Source organism: Lissotriton vulgaris, chromosome 7 (assembly GCF_964263255.1).
Source record: "Lissotriton vulgaris chromosome 7, aLisVul1.2, whole genome shotgun sequence".
In the NCBI taxonomy this organism is placed as follows: domain Eukaryota; kingdom Metazoa; phylum Chordata; class Amphibia; order Caudata; family Salamandridae; genus Lissotriton; species Lissotriton vulgaris.
Window position 1 is genome coordinate 922,332,152 of NC_141695.1, and position 16,753 is coordinate 922,348,904.

Genomic DNA, 16,753 nt, shown 5'->3' on the forward strand with positions numbered 1-16,753 from the left:
ATGTATGTATCAGTGTTTCACTTTGTGTATAAGTGGCTGTATGGGTTGGTGACTGACTCACTGTTTGTATGTGTTTTGAAGACAGCATATGTACAGGACTGTATAGATGTATGAGTGTGTATATGTGTATGTTAGTGAGTAAACGACTGTCTCACTATTGTCTTTTTCAGTAACGACATATGTTTTAATCTAGTATATGTGAGTATTGATTTATAAAACTGAGTATATGTGAGAGTGAGGGATTATAAGAGTTCCTGTTTAAATTAGTATGTGTTTATATAAGTGATTGTTTAAGAGAGTAAGTATGTGTAAGTATTCCTAGAAGTAAAGTGGTAGTGTGTGTATAGCTGTATATGCAAATAAATGAATGTTCATTAGTTTTTTTGCATGTGTGAATATGTGTGTGAGTAACTTTTGGATGACTGTCAGTGTGTAACAGGATGTATAGGTGTATCACTACATATAATGAGTGAGTATATGTATGAATAACTATATAGAACTGTTTGTGAATGAGTGGGTGTGTATATAGATTGTGGAATTACTGAATTGTTTGTTGTAACTGGTATGGGTATCTCCACTTTTTTGAAGATGTTAAATACTATTTTTGAATATGTGTTTCAAGGCTTACATTACACTGAAAGGAGGTCTGTCACTCTGTCACAAGGATGGTGTCATCAGTGATGTCATGAGTGATGTCACTGACCATGTCATGAGTGATGTAATATGTGACGTCATCAGCAGTGCATTACAGGCGCGCAAGTTATAGTGAGTCCAACTAACTATAACGTGGGAATTTCAATGGTTTTATGTCAGTAAAATTTCTAGGTAACTATAACTGGTGTGAAACCTATGGTTTTTTCAGTGAATATATATATATATTCACAGAAAAATCCAAAGGTTAAAGGGGTGTTATAGTTAGTTGGACATTTCACTCGTACAAAACCATAGAAAATCCTCTGTTACAGTTAGTTCTGCTAACTATAACTCGCGCACCAACAACGCACTGCTGATGATGTCACATATTATATCATTCATGACATGGTCAGTGACATCACTGATGACATCACTGATGGCATCTCAAATGATATCACTGATGCCATCACTGATGACATCATCCAGTGAATGTGGTTTAATTTGACATTTTAATTTGTATTATATGTATAGCAATCTGTATTGAAGATTGAGTAGATATATAACTGTCTGGATGGAGGATTTAGTAGCTGTCTGACTGTCTGTTTAAGTGAGTAATTAAAAGTGTCTCACTTAATACATGGATTAGTAACTAAACTATGTGAATGTGGTGAATGCGTGCATCACTGTCTGTTGTTGTATAACATGCTGCATCCGTTGGTCACTAACTACATGAGTGTGTATATTAGTTATTGATTAGTTGGGTGAGTATTTGTATGGGCCACTGAGTTTGCGTGTGGTTGGATGGGGTCTGTGTCACTCTAAGCATAGATGTGTGAATGGTTGATTGACTAGGTGTATAGGTTTAAGAGTGCATGTAGAAACAATTGTTTGGGTGACTGAGTGTATTTATTTGTGTGTTGGTGAGCGAATATAGGTTTTGGTTGCACATCTTCAACAGAGGAAAAATGCAAACAATTCTCCTTGTTGCACCTTGCTACACCAACTCTAGGATGGTGCAGAATTCACACACATCCCCAGATTTAGGATTTCTCATAAATGTGGAGATGTGTGTTGCATGGGAACACCCACAGAAACACCTATGGAACGCCCCTTCAACGCAAAGTTCTGTGTATGAAGGGGTTGTATTTACAAGGAGAGGAAAAACCATGCAGGGTGGATTTTCCTCTCCTTGTAAATATCAATCAATCAATCAATCAGTCATTTGTTAAGCGCACTACATACCTGCGAGGGTCTCAAGGCGCTGGGTGGGGAGGTGGGGGCCACTACTGTTCGAACAGCCAGGTCTTTAGTGTCCTCCTGAAGGTCAGTAGGCCTTGGGTCTGTCGTAGGCTCAGTGGGAGGGTGTTCCATGTCTTGGCGGCAAGGTGGGAGATGAATCTCTCACCGGTGGTTGTTCTTCAGATGCGCGGGATCGTGGCGAGTGAGACGTCGGCAGAGCGTAGCTGGCGGTTTGGGGTGTAGATGGAGAGCCGTCTGTTGAGGTAGGCTGGGCCGTTCTTGTGGAGTGCCTTGTGTGCGTGGATGAGGAGCTTGAAGGATATCCTCTTGTTGATGGGGAGCCAGTGCAGGTTTCTCACGGGGGAGGTGATGTGGCCGTGTCATGGTACATCGAGGATCAGTCGTGCCGAGGTGTTTTGGATGCGTTGTAGTCGATTGATGAGCTTGGTCGGGGCTCCCGCGTAGAGGGCGTTTCCGTAGTCAAGTCTGCTGCTGACGAGCGCCTGGGTGACTGTCTTTCTTGTATCTGTTGGGATCCATCTGTAGAGCATGCGGAAGGTGTTTAAGCAGGAGAAGGAGACGGCGTTGACTTGCTTGGTCATTGAGAGCATTTTGTAGAGGAAGATTCCCAGGTTGCGTGCATGGGCGGTGGGGGTCGGGGCTGCCCCCACCGAACTAGGGGCGGGGTCCGAGAGTTGGTAGACAAGGGTGCCTCTGAGGGTGGAGTTGGGTTCTGTGTGGGTCCGGAAATGCATGTGTTCGGCAGTGCTGAGCGCATCATCGGTGCTAGTCGAGACCCTACTCTGTTCTTGTGGACAATGGCGATTTCTCCTCCAACTCCATTGGTGCGGTCTCTGCGGGTGATCTTGTAGCCGTCTGGGATAGCTATGGCGATGTCCGGTGTGGAGGAGTTGTTCAACCAGGTTTCTTTCAGGAAGGCGGCGTCCGGGGAGGTTGTGTTGAGCAGGTCCCAGAGCTCGACGGCATGTTTGCGTGCAGAGCGGGTGTTCAGTAGTATGCATCGGAGGTGGTTGAAGTCTTTCTTGGCGGATGGTTCGTTGGCTCTGTGGCTGGTGTAGCTGCAGTTCCAGCAGGTAAAGGGACCGTGTGTGTGTTTCGGGGCGGCCTTAAAGCAGTTGTGGGTCCGTCCGAGGTTGAGAGCGTGCAGAGTGCTGGCATCGTAGTGGCGGCGGTCGTCATGGCGAGTGCTGAGGCCAGGGGTTCTGGTGCTGGGCACAGTCCAGGCGCAGACGTGCTTGCCGCTTGCCAGCGGTGCGACCGTGCAGCGGCTGGCATGTATGGAGAGATGGGAGTGAGGAGCAACTGGGAGGCCGGAGGCTGGGGCAACGAATGGGCAGTCAGGGGGGCGGAGCCACAGGGGACGCAGCGGCAGTGGCAGTGAGGGGCGACAAAGGAAACAGAAGGCAAAAGGGCACAACAATTGAGGGGGGACGAGTGGCACAGAGGGCAGAAAGGTCACACAAAGGGCAAAAATGTCACAAGAGTACAGGGGGAAACGAGTGGCACAGAAGGCAAAAGGTAACAAGAAGGGCAAAAAGGTCACAGAAAAACGGGGGGGAAACGAGAGGCACAGAAGGCAAAAGGTCACAAGAAAGGGCCGAAAGGTCACAAAGAATGGGGAGAAACGAGTGGCACAGAAGGCAGAAAGGTCGCAGAAATGCAGGGGCAGCAAAGCAACAGGAGGAAAAAACGGGCAGAGAGACATGGGGGCAGCGAGGGGAGCAGAAGGAAATCCGGGCAGAGAGACACGTGGGCAGCGAGGGGAGCAGAGGGCGAGAACGGGCACAAACCACGTACATGCAGCAAAGGAGACAGACAACAGCAGTCACAGACACAACAATGAAAGTGCAGTCACTACAACAGAAGCAATGAAAGAAAATACAGGCAATACAATGGAGGATGAGCAAACCTACGGCCTACCACTGGCCACCAGTGATGAGGTGCAGGTGGTAGCCTGCGGGTGGAGGAGGGTCTCGAACTTCCTCAGCAGCTGCAGCTGGGGCAGGGACACACAGGCGGTGCTGTTCGGAGGGGGAGCGGCCTACCTGGAAGGGTCAAGGGTTGCTCCCTTATGAAGGAGTGCCTGGCGCCATCACTACATTACAAAAAGTGACATACTGGTGGCGCAGGGTGCTTGTAAATCTGCCCAATAATTGCTTAGGTATTGGCAGACTGATACAATAAGAACATAGTGCTGGATGGGTGATTGAAGAATTGCATGAGACTGACAGGAAGTATCCTACGCTGTATGGATACTACTTCAGTATTTAATGGAGTGGACAAATAGTATGTATCTGCTTAGAGATTTGTAGGGATTATGCACATAATATTTTATGTGTACTTGTGTTGGTGCCTAGGTCATTTTATAAGAATACCACTAGTAACTGGAACGGTGACAGTGCTGCAAACAGAGTGAACACCTAATTTATAAGTGCTTACCTATTGGTGGAGTGATAGGATAAGTAGATAGTGGTAGATAAGTGATTAAAGAAGTGCATGGGACAGACTGGACGATTCCTACACTGCATGATTACTAACTGGGTATTTAGAAGAGTGTATCAATAGTATGTTGCTAGTAAGAGGTCTGCTTGGATAGTGCACAAAATATTATAGCTGTGCTTGTGTTAGTAGCTAGGCCATTTCATAAGTTCATGACTAGTAACTAGAATAATTACAGTATTACAAACAGAGTGTAAAGTGAATTTATAAGTGCTTATGTATTGGTGGAGTAATAGGATAATTAGAGAGTCACATACCGCCGCCACCGCCGAGAGTCAGAAAAGGGCGCAAAAAGCAGCAGATGTCCCAGCCGCCACCGCCAAGAGTCACAAAGCCATCAGACTCCGCGCCGCCGCTCCGGGGGACCACAACACCCGGCAGGCCTCGCGGCGGCGTGTGCGAGGTGACGACACACGCGCCAGAGAGCTCCAGCAGGCGCCATAAATCGAGAAGAACCCCGGCAGAGCGGGGGAGAGTCACATACCGCCGCCACCGCCGAGAGTCAGAAAAGGGCGCAAAAAGCAGCAGGCGTCCCAGCCGCCACCGCCAAGAGTCACGAAGCCACCAGACTCCGCGCCGCCGCTCCGGGGGACCACAACACCCGGCAGGCCTCGCGGCGGCGTGTGCGAGGTGACGACACACGCGCCAGAGAGCGCCAGCAGGCGCCATAAATCGAGAAGAACCCCGGCAGAGCGGGGGAGAGTCACATACCGCCGCCACCGCCGAGAGTCAGAAAAGGGCGCAAAAAGCAGCAGACGTCCCAGCCGCCACCGCCAAGAGTCACGAAGCCATCAGACTCCGCGCCGCCGCTCCGGGGGACCACAACACCCGGCAGGCCTCGCGGCGGCGCGTGCGAGGTGATGACACACGCGCCAGAGAGCGCCAGCAGGCGCCATTAATCGAGAAGAACTCCTGCGTCGCGGGACGCCCGGGGCTAAGCCCGGCAAAGGGCGGGCCCTCTACGGCCCTCATCGGCAGGAGGAGGCAGGGACAGGGCCAGAAACGCTGCAGGAAATACTTGCGTGACTCATTCCTCAAGTAATATTTACAACAAGGGGTGGTGAGGGACAGAGTCTCTGAATTAAGCAGAAAGCTCTCACCCAGTCAAGAGATCAGGGCTAGATCCAACACCGTTTTTTTAGCTCACTGCACCATCCCAGTTTCAGAACCGGGCTGTATGCAAATTAGTCTGTTCCTGTCCCAGTGCATGATGGGAACAGGGCAAACCAAACTACAAAAGCCAATTCTTACACTGGGAAGGAAACAAGCTCCCGGGGACCGGTTTCTGGCATTACAGCCGTCTTTGGCCCGGTTTGCTTGAATCCTGATGGTGCAATGAGCAAGGGTCTCACATCTGACAATACCCTTCCACGCTTAGGGTGGACAAAAATATTTACAACAAGGGGTGGTGAGGGACAGAGTCTCTGAATTAAGCAGAAAGCTCTCACCCAGTCAAGAGATCAGGGCTAGATCCAACACCGTTTTTTTAGCTCACTGCACCATCCCAGTTTCAGAACCTGGCTGTATGCAAATTAGTCTGTTCCTGTCCCAGTGCATGATGGGAACAGGGCAAACCAAACTACAAAAGCCAATTCTTACACTGGGAAGGAAACAAGCTCCCGGGGACCGGTTTCTGGCATTACAGCCGTCTTCGGCCCGGTTTGCTTGAATCCTGATGGTGCAATGAGCAAGGGTCTCACATCTGAGAATACCCTTCCACGCTTAGGGTGGACACAAATATTTACAACAAGGGGTGGTGAGGGACAGAGTCTCTGAATTAAGCAGAAAGCTCTCACCCAGTCAAGAGATCAGGGCTAGATCCAACACCGTTTTTTTAGCTCACTGCACCATCCCAGTTTCAGAACCGGGCTGTATGCAAATTAGTCTGTTCCTGTCCCAGTGCATGATGGGAACAGGGCAAACCAAACTACAAAAGCCAATTCTTACACTGGGAAGGAAACAAGCTCCCGGGGACCGGTTTCTGGCATTACAGCCGTCTTCGGCCCGGTTTGCTTGAATCCTGATGGTGCAATGAGCAAGGGTCTCACATCTGAGAATACCCTTCCACGCTTAGGGTGGACAAAAATATTTACAACAAGGGGTGGTGAGGGACAGAGTCTCTGAATTAAGCAGAAAGCTCTCACCCAGTCAAGAGATCAGGGCTAGATCCAACACCGTTTTTTTAGCTCACTGCACCATCCCAGTTTCAGAACCTGGCTGTATGCAAATTAGTCTGTTCCTGTCCCAGTGCATGATGGGAACAGGGCAAACCAAACTACAAAAGCCAATTCTTACACTGGGAAGGAAACAAGCTCCCGGGGACCGGTTTCTGGCATTACAGCCGTCTTCGGCCCGGTTTGCTTGAATCCTGATGGTGCAATGAGCAAGGGTCTCACATCTGAGAATACCCTTCCACGCTTAGGGTGGACAAAAATATTTACAACAAGGGGTGGTGAGGGACAGAGTCTCTGAATTAAGCAGAAAGCTCTCACCCAGTCAAGAGATCAGGGCTAGATCCAACACCGTTTTTTTAGCTCACTGCACCATCCCAGTTTCAGAACCTGGCTGTATGCAAATTAGTCTGTTCCTGTCCCAGTGCATGATGGGAACAGGGCAAACCAAACTACAAAAGCCAATTCTTACACTGGGAAGGAAACAAGCTCCACCCCCCTTTTCTAAATCGTTTTTTGTCCACTATAGGTGTGGCAGGGTATACTCAGACATGAGTCCCTTTCTCACTGCTCCATCAGGATTCAAGCAAGCCGGGCCGAAGAAGGCTGAAATGCCAGAAACCGGTCTTCGGTAGCTTGTCTCCTTTCTGGTGAAGAATTGGCTTGGTAGTTTAGTCTGCCCTGTTCCCATGACGCACTGGGCCAGGGACAGACTGATTTGCATATAGCCAGGTTCTGAGCTGGGATGGGGCAGTGAGATAAATAACGGTGATGGATCAAGCCTTGATCTTTGGACTGGGTAAGAGTGGTCTGTTTAACTCAGACACTCTGTTCATCACCACCCCCCTTTTCTAAATCGTTTTTGGCCACTATAGGTGTGGCAGGGTATACTCAGACATGAGTCCCTTTCTCACTGCTCCATCAGGATTCAAGCAAGCCGGGCCGAAGAAGGCTGAAATGCCAGAAACCGGTCCCCGGTAGCTTGTCTCCTTTCTGGTGAAGAATTGGCTTGGTAGTTTAGTCTGCCCTGTTCCCATGACGCACTGGGCCAGGGACAGACTGATTTGCATATAGCCAGGTTCTGAGCTGGGATGGGGCAGTGAGATAAATAACGGTGATGGATCAAGCCTTGATCTTTGGACTGGGTAAGAGTGGTCTGTTTAACTCAGACACTCTGTTCATCACCACCCCCCTTTTCTAAATCGTTTTTGGCCACTATAGGTGTGGCAGGGTATACTCAGACATGAGTCCCTTTCTCACTGCTCCATCAGGATTCAAGCAAGCCGGGCCGAAGAAGGCTGAAATGCCAGAAACCGGTCCCCGGTAGCTTGTCTCCTTTCTGGTGAAGAATTGGCTTGGTAGTTTAGTCTGCCCTGTTCCCATGACGCACTGGGCCAGGGACAGACTGATTTGCATATAGCCAGGTTCTGAGCTGGGATGGGGCAGTGAGATAAATAACGGTGATGGATCAAGCCTTAATCTTTGGACTGGGTGAGAGTGGTCTGTTTAACTCAGACACTCTGTTCATCGCCACCCCCCTTTTCTAAATCGTTTTTGGCCACTATAGGTGTGGCAGGGTATACTCAGACATGAGTCCCTTTCTCACTGCTCCATCAGGATTCAAGCAAGCCGGGCCGAAGAAGGCTGAAATGCCAGAAACCGGTCCCCGGTAGCTTGTCTCCTTTCTGGTGAAGAATTGGCTTGATAGTTTAGTCTGCCCTGTTCCCATGACGCACTGGGCCAGGGACAGACTGATTTGCATATAGCCAGGTTCTGAGCTGGGATGGGGCAGTGAGATAAATAACGGTGATGGATCAAGCCTTGATCTTTGGACTGGGTAAGAGTGGTCTGTTTAACTCAGACACTCTGTTCATCACCACCCCCCTTTTCTAAATCGTTTTTGGCCACTATAGGTGTGGCAGGGTATACTCAGACATGAGTCCCTTTCTCACTGCTCCATCAGGATTCAAGCAAGCCGGGCCGAAGAAGGCTAAAATGCCAGAAACCGGTCCCCGGTAGCTTGTCTCCTTTCTGGTGAAGAATTGGCTTGGTAGTTTAGTCTGCCCTGTTCCCATGACGCACTGGGCCAGGGACAGACTGATTTGCATATAGCCAGGTTCTGAGCTGGGATGGGGCAGTGAGATAAATAACGGTGATGGATCAAGCCTTGATCTTTGGACTGGGTAAGAGTGGTCTGTTTAACTCAGACACTCTGTTCATCACCACCCCCCTTTTCTAAATCGTTTTTGGCCACTATAGGTGTGGCAGGGTATACTCAGACATGAGTCCCTTTCTCACTGCTCCATCAGGATTCAAGCAAGCCGGGCCGAAGAAGGCTGAAATGCCAGAAACCGGTCCCCGGTAGCTTGTCTCCTTTCTGGTGAAGAATTGGCTTGGTAGTTTAGTCTGCCCTGTTCCCATGACGCACTGGGCCAGGGACAGACTGATTTGCATATAGCCAGGTTCTGAGCTGGGATGGGGCAGTGAGATAAATAACGGTGATGGATCAAGCCTTGATCTTTGGACTGGGTAGGAGTGGTCTGTTTAACTCAGACACTCTGTTCATCACCACCCCCCTTTTCTAAATCGTTTTTGGCCACTATAGGTGTGGCAGGGTATACTCAGACATGAGTCCCTTTCTCACTGCTCCATCAGGATTCAAGCAAGCCGGGCTGAAGAAGGCTGAAATGCCAGAAACCGGTCCCCGGTAGCTTGTCTCCTTTCTGGTGAAGAATTGGCTTGGTAGTTTAGTCTGCCCTGTTCCCATGACGCACTGGGCCAGGGACAGACTGATTTGCATATAGCCAGGTTCTGAGCTGGGATGGGGCAGTGAGATAAATAACGGTGATGGATCAAGCCTTGATCTTTGGACTGGGTAAGAGTGGTCTGTTTAACTCAGACACTCTGTTCATCACCACCCCCCTTTTCTAAATCGTTTTTGGCCACTATAGGTGTGGCAGGGTATACTCAGACATGAGTCCCTTTCTCACTGCTCCATCAGGATTCAAGCAAGCCGGGCCGAAGAAGGCTGAAATGCCAGAAACCGGTCCCCGGTAGCTTGTCTCCTTTCTGGTGAAGAATTGGCTTGGTAGTTTAGTCTGCCCTGTTCCCATGACGCACTGGGCCAGGGACAGACTGATTTGCATATAGCCAGGTTCTGAGCTGGGATGGGGCAGTGAGATAAATAACGGTGATGGATCAAGCCTTGATCTTTGGACTGGGTAAGAGTGGTCTGTTTAACTCAGACACTCTGTTCATCACCACCCCCCTTTTCTAAATCGTTTTTGGCCACTATAGGTGTGGCAGGGTATACTCAGACATGAGTCCCTTTCTCACTGCTCCATCAGGATTCAAGCAAGCCGGGCCGAAGAAGGCTGAAATGCCAGAAACCGGTCCCCGGTAGCTTGTCTCCTTTCTGGTGAAGAATTGGCTTGGTAGTTTAGTCTGCCCTGTTCCCATGACGCACTGGGCCAGGGACAGACTGATTTGCATATAGCCAGGTTCTGAGCTGGGATGGGGCAGTGAGATAAATAACGGTGATGGATCAAGCCTTGATCTTTGGACTGGGTAAGAGTGGTCTGTTTAACTCAGACACTCTGTTCATCACCACCCCCCTTTTCTAAATCGTTTTTGGCCACTATAGGTGTGGCAGGGTATACCCAGACATGAGTCCCTTTCTCACTGCTCCATCAGGATTCAAGCAAGCCGGGCCGAAGAAGGCTGAAATGCCAGAAACCGGTCCCCGGTAGCTTGTCTCCTTTCTGGTGAAGAATTGGCTTGGTAGTTTAGTCTGCCCTGTTCCCATGACGCACTGGGCCAGGGACAGACTGATTTGCATATAGCCAGGTTCTGAGCTGGGATGGGGCAGTGAGATAAATAACGGTGATGGATCAAGCCTTGATCTTTGGACTGGGTAAGAGTGGTCTGTTTAACTCAGACACTCTGTTCATCACCACCCCCCTTTTCTTCCTCAAGTAAGACTCGCTGTTTTAAGAATTTGCTACCTGCCATATTTGTTTGCACAACACTGAGTTTGCGTGTATTTTGTAAACATGCCCAAAAAATCTGAGGAAGTCCCGCAAAACACTATAGATAATTACCTTGTTCAGACTGTTAAAAAAATAAACATGCAGAGGAGAGAGTCTCTGGGGTTGAGCCAATCCCCTGATTTACGATGTCTGTCCCCGTCCGCATCTATTTTGATTGATGACACCATACTGCAAGAAGCTCAATGCGTGGCCACTACTAGCGGCCCTACTTCCCAAGGAACAACTGGCACATCTGTTAACGCAGCCCCGGCCTCTGAGGGACCCAATGCAGAGGCTGAGAGCGACCCAGACATTGACACTGACTTCGAACAAGAGAAACAGACTCGCGTTTCAGCGGACGAGCAGTCGCCTATAGGGCATGCCGCCAGGCCAAGACGACTATGCACCAAAAATCCACCAAAGCGGGGCGGGTTACGTTCAGGGACAAGACGGAAGAGGGCTATTACCCCAAAACCTAAGCAAGTGAATAGTGTTGAGGATAAATCAAATCACACTTTTGAGGATGCTTTTTTTGAAAAACTTGCTGATTTCCTTGAGTTAAAAATCAACACTATTATTAAACCTCTAATATCAAAAATTGACAAACTGCAAGCGGAGGTCAAGAAGTTGGGTGGACTTCATACTATGGTTGCAGGTGGGGTAGAAAATATAACTACGATAGTTACAAATTTGAGTAATAACACAGGGGAAATGTTGTTGGAGATGCTGTAGGTGAAGGCATAGGAAACCAACTGCCTGAGGAGAATTCACCATCTCATCCACCAACATTGACTGTTAACAATGAGGGTCCTTTATCAGTTAACATTCCAACAGACACAACCCCTTCGGTCAATATCCCCCAGTACAAGCTCACTCAACGAACCCCCTACAATTCATAGTTGAAGCCACACCTGTGGTTTTAGTTCTAGCAAATGTCCCTCCTCTTGAAGGGGGAACAGTGGAAAGCCCCACTTCTCTCACTAGCAAGGCCTTACACTGGCTAACCAGTAACATGCGGCTAGCACCAGGGGGAAAGCACCATCTGGCAAGTGTAATCAAGTCAGCAACTAGGGTCCCCTGGTTGGGAAACCGGCCGAAAAAGTTTAAAGGGGACTGTGTGGCATTGAGTTTTACAACTCAAGACGTCCTTCCCAATATTCTTGCTAACTTATTCCCTCCCCAACGCAGACGGGGTACTGTTGTTCCCTTAACCCTAAAGTTTTTCTACGGTGAACAGCAGAATGTTACTTACCCAAGGACCCCTGCCCCAGGGTGGGATAGCAATTGGGATTCGAACCTCAGATGGGGCCAGGACCGAAGGCATAATGTAGCAGCTCACCATTATCACTCAGTACAGCATAACCATGTTGCACAACCCCTTCAACTATTCAATCGCTATGCCCCGTTATCCTTCATGGACCAAAACGATTGACTCTCCCCAAGACAAGATAGTAATGGTGAGGGTCCTCAGCCTGCTCTTAGTTCATTAGTTCAGAACTCTGCAGGTATTAGGGTCTGTAGAATTATGAGCTGGAATATCGCTGGTCTCAGAGCCAAATATAACGACAAGAACTGGCTGGACATAATTAGATCCTGCGACGTCCTTGCCTTTCAAGAAACATGGGAAACGTCAGACAGACTGGCTCTGGACGGCTTTTCCCACTTTATTGTACCTGCAGACCCTAGTAAAGCAGGAAGGGCAAAGGGGGGCTTGGCTATATACATCTCATTAGATATTCAAGGAAAGCCAAGACACATTTAATCTAACTCAAAAAATTGTTTAGCGGTTGAACTAACTACATCAAACTCCGACCCCATACTACTTGTAAATTTTTATAATTCCCCCATCAGTCAAACCCCAAACGAGCATTTGGTAACTCTAGAGGAATTCCTGTCCACCCACAGTGAGAATAGTGCCCATGGGTATGAGGTGATCCTTATGGGAGACTTTCACATCCACCCTTGCCAAGCGGATTGCCACGTGGAATACGAGGAATTTTCCCCCTATTCCTCCCCACCGCATTTCGAACACACATCACGCGGAGAGGCTTTGGAATTGCTCTTAGCTACTTTTAACCTTTATGAATCATGTAGTTGCTCTACAGGCCCGAGGTTACAGACATATGTGGGCAATAACACAGGCACAATTATAGATTATATCTTTTTATCTTCAAGTATTCTGCCTGAAGCTAATAACTATAAGGTAGAAACCACAGTTTTTAGCGATCACAACCCTGTGATTCTAGAGACTATATCTCAGGGAGTCTTGGGAAAAAGGAAGATTGATGCTTTATACGCGACAGAATTAGTCCTGAGAGATCAGAATCGGAGACTGAAATGGGACCAAGTAACCCCAAACACCTTTTTACAGGAAACTCTGGCTAAAGTTGAGGGGGAGGTTGCCATTTGTTTGGATAATAAGAATTCTGGTGCCACCATGATTGAGGCCTTCAATGTTATTTGCCGTCAGGTCAATTTAGACCTGACCGTAAAGACAAAGCCAAATAGGCTCAGGGGCCCCTGATGGTTTGACTCAAACTGCTCCAAGGCTCCCTCAATCCTCCTAAAGGCTCTAAAAAAACAAACCCAGAGATAAAGAGCAGATAGCATCACTGAGGAAACAATACAGTCACGCTATCAGGGTGAGGAAATCCGAGATAAAAAATGAGGCCTGGAGTGATTTATTATTGCCTGATACACAGAGAGATAGCCCCAAATTCTGGGCAATTATAAACCATCCATACTTCGCGGGACTAGACAATCAGAGAGCAGATTGCAATATACCAGATGAACAGTGGGTGACACATTTCAGTAACATCTATAGCTGTACTGATACTACCCCAGACTGCGAGATGTCACTCACACAACCAACAACTACCATCTCTCCCTTTAGTTTAGAGGAGGTGAAAAAAGCAATTAATGACACACTCTATAAAAAGGCACCGGGGCCCGATGGGGTCCCCACAGATTTCTTTAAGAGTGCTCCTGAACTAAGCACCAAGATTCTCACAAACATTTTTAATGCTACAAGGGATCTCATTTTTCCTACTAGCTGGGCCAAGTCCACGATAGTACCAATCTTTAAAAAAGGACAGAGGACAGATCCGGCCTGTTATAGGCCAATTTCTCTCATTGATTCTAGTGTTAAAATCTTGGGAAGAATTCTTTTAGGAAGACTGACTCAGCTTTTAGAAGGGAAGGGTGTCCTATCAATTGCACAATACGGCTTTAGAGCCAAAAGAGGAACCTTAGACCAGTGCCTAAACCTAGAACTAATCATAAATAAATACGTAATCGCCAAGGGGGGTTCCCTGTACATGGCCTTTATGGACCTCTCATCAGCCTTTGACCTGGTCAACAGGGCACAGCTGTGGAGGATCCTTTCGACCATGGGCATCGACCCCCCTTTGGTTGGATACCTGGCTGAGTTACATAGGGACCTTATGACCTCGGTCAGAGTGACTAGGGAAGGAAGATGCACTTGCCACTTTAAGTCAGAGAGGGGGGTTAGGCAAGGGTGTATCCTTGCCCCCCTCCTCTTTACTCTCTACATAAACGATCTTGAGGTAGTCTTGGCAGCATCCCACACCGATATTCCGCGTGCAGGTGAGACAAAGATACCTGTCCTCCTGTACGCGGACGATGCAGTTCTTCTGGCACGCTCCGGAGTGGCACTAAATAAACTCCTTTCATCTTTTGGGGACTTCATGGCCTCGTTGGACATGAATTCCAATACAGAGAAATCTCATGTAATGATTGCAGGAGCCGCAGGCAGGAAAAGAAAGTCGAAAACATTTTTTTGTGCTGGGAAAGAGGTCAGGAGAGTCCCATCTTTTCCATATTTAGGGGTGACCTTTGATGAAAAGGGCACTTGGGGCCCCCAGCATTCCGTTAAAAGCAACGCTGTTGCAAGAGCGGCAGCAGGGTTGCTTGGTTTTGCTAAAAAACTAGGTGCCCGTCCCATGGAAAGCATTATTAAGGTCTATAAAGCAAAATGTTTGTCTGTTGCCCAGTACGGCTCTGTTATTTGGGGGTACACTAGTCATGACAAAATCCAGAAAGTAGAAAACAAATTTCTGAGATCTCTGCTTTCAGTCCCCCAATCGTCTCCCACCTATGCATTACACACATAGCTAGGATTGGGCTATATAACTGACATTTTAAAACTAGCCCCAGTCATCGGATGGATGAAAACTTGGCTTAACCAGGAGCTTACATTAAATCACATTATCTTAAAAGATTGTTTAGCCCTGGATAGAGCCCAAAACATCCCGTGGGTAAAATACGTACAAACGCAGTTAACTTTAGCCGGCCGACCGGAGCTTTTCTCATCTCCAGACTTGATAAGACAGGAAGATCTTAAAATAGTAAAAAATACCCTGATAAACTTATGTGTCATGAAGAGGGATGCCATAGAGTTAAAAAAACCATGGTAAGGAAACACTGTTTGTTGACATCTGTTCCAGGAATAGAACCATACCTTATCCTGGTAACTAAACCATACCATTGTTTCCTTCTAACGAGATTCCGTTTTGATTTGATCCACTTCATTCTGGGCAATTTTAAAACTTGGAATAGACCCGATAATGCTGAACCATGTGATTGTGATCACTTTTCCACCCAGGACACGATTCACTTTACCATGTTTTGCGGACACTATACTGAGATCAGAAAAAGATATTTGCTTCCAATCCTGCGTAATCAAGGCTTTATTCAGGTAAAACCAGCCCTGATGTTTTTGCAACTCCTTCCTAATGTAAGAGTAGCCTCTCATGTTGCTAGTTTTTTAGTCGCAGGAGCACGTATAAATAAGCACCGCACAAGAATTAGGCACCTTACTCCTGAACATTGACTTCCCTTTTTATTTCATTGATTTTAAACGCCTTGTCTTTTAAAAAGTCTCTTTTTAATATTTTTAACATCATCATATGATTCATTTTGTACATTGCGATTTTAGTGTTTTTTAAACATTGATTGTCTGTTATAATTATGTATTAACTTGTGTTCTGATGAAATGTTGCTATGTAATAATGCTCGTTCTTTTATGATTTTTAATAATCGAATAAAGATAATTGACTGACTGAACTGGAACGGTGACAGTGCTGCAAACAGAGTGAACACTTAATTTATAAGTGCTTACCTATTGGTGGAGTGATAGGATAAGTAGATAGTGGTAGATAAGTGATTAAAGAAGTGCATGGGACAGACTGGACGATTCCTACACTGCATGATTACTAACTGGGTATTTAGAAGAGTGTATCAATAGTATGTTGCTAGTAAGAGGTCTGCTTGGATAGTGCACAAAATATTATAGCTGTGCTTGTGTTAGTAGCTAGGCCATTTCATAAGTTCAAGACTAGTAACTAGAATAATTACAGTATTACAAACAGAGTGTAAAGTGAATTTATAAGTGCTTATGTGTTGATGGAGTAATAGGATAAGTAGATAGTGCTGGATGGGTGATTGAACGGATGCATGGGACATACAGGAGGATTCCAACACTGCATACGTACTAACTGGGTATTTAGAAGAGCTTATCAATAGTTTGTAGCTGGGTAGAGCTGTGTATGGATAGTGTACAAAATATTGTATGTGCACTTGTGTTATTGACTACGCCATTCCTTAAGTATACGACTAATAACTGGAGTAATTTCAGTGTTGCAAAGAAAGTGCGTGCTGAATTTAGAAGTGCTTCTGTTTTGGTGGAGTGATATGACACGTAGATAGTGCTGGATGGGTGAATGGAGAAGTGCATAGGTCAGACAGAAGGATTCCTAGACTGCATAGATACTAACTGGGTATTTAGAAAAGCATATCAATATTATGTAGCTGGTTAGAGTTCTGCATGCATAGTGCACAGAATATTGTAGCTGTACAAGTATTGGTGTGTCTATGGTTTCGAGAATGGTATTCTGTATTTTAGGGTCTGAGGAGGTGCATCAGGTGATCCTGTGGGTGATGTCATCATTGATGTCATTTGAGAAGTCATCAGTAATGTCATAAGTGATGTCACTGACCATGTCCTAAGTGATGTAATATGTGAAATCATCAGCAGTGCATTGCGGGGGCACAAGTTATAGTTAGCACAACTAACTATAACAGCAGAATTTCTCTTGATTTGTGCAAGTGAAATGTCCAACTAACTATAACGTCAATGAAACC